We start from the raw sequence: 804 nt of genomic DNA on the forward strand, positions 1-804 counted from the left end.
TTTGGCTTGGGCTCAGAAATACATGAAAATCAGCTTTTAAAATGTTCTTTTCGCTGATAAGGCCAGAACAACCCTCGATGGACCAGATGGGTGGGCCAAATTTTGGAGTTCTCTTATATTTCCTACCCCTCACCGATTCTTCGTCAACAGGGAGATGAAGGTGTCATGTTTTAGCTGGAATAATCTAATGAACTAATTGGACAATTTCAGGTGCCAGAATGTATCAAACTGATAAGCCCGTTTTATATTTTATTTTTAAATAAGCATTTGTCACCATGGCTTAATTATCTTCCATTGACACATCACCGCAAACTGATTTTTATACACGACAATGCGCCATCCACTCAGTCAAGGTTACGATATCCTACTTTAAGTCATTAGGCATTAGTGGAAAAAATTTGATGACATGGCCACCTTGTTCTCAAGATATAAACCCAATTGATCAGATCTGCTCAATAATAAAGATGAAAGTTTATGAAGGCGGTGTTCAATTTTCGTCAAAGGATGAACTTTGGCGGAAGATTTTGGAAGTTTTCTATAGCATCACATCATCTCAAATGCACCAATTGACATCATCAGTTGACAAGAGGCTATTCAAAGTGATTTTGAAGCATGGGAGTTATGTTGATAAATAAATATTTCCTTAAATAAAATAATGTGAAATTCGTTCTTGTTATTTGGTTAATATTGTTACTGGATATGTTCTTTATTTCATATAAATAGAAATATGAAGTTAGAATATCATTTTATTACCGAAAATATACATTTTTCGACACTTGCCATAGAGTGGTACACACTTATAAT

Source organism: Euprymna scolopes, chromosome 9, assembly GCF_053919585.1.
Source record: "Euprymna scolopes isolate OS-2025 chromosome 9, ASM5391958v1, whole genome shotgun sequence".
Classification (NCBI taxonomy): domain Eukaryota; kingdom Metazoa; phylum Mollusca; class Cephalopoda; order Sepiida; family Sepiolidae; genus Euprymna; species Euprymna scolopes.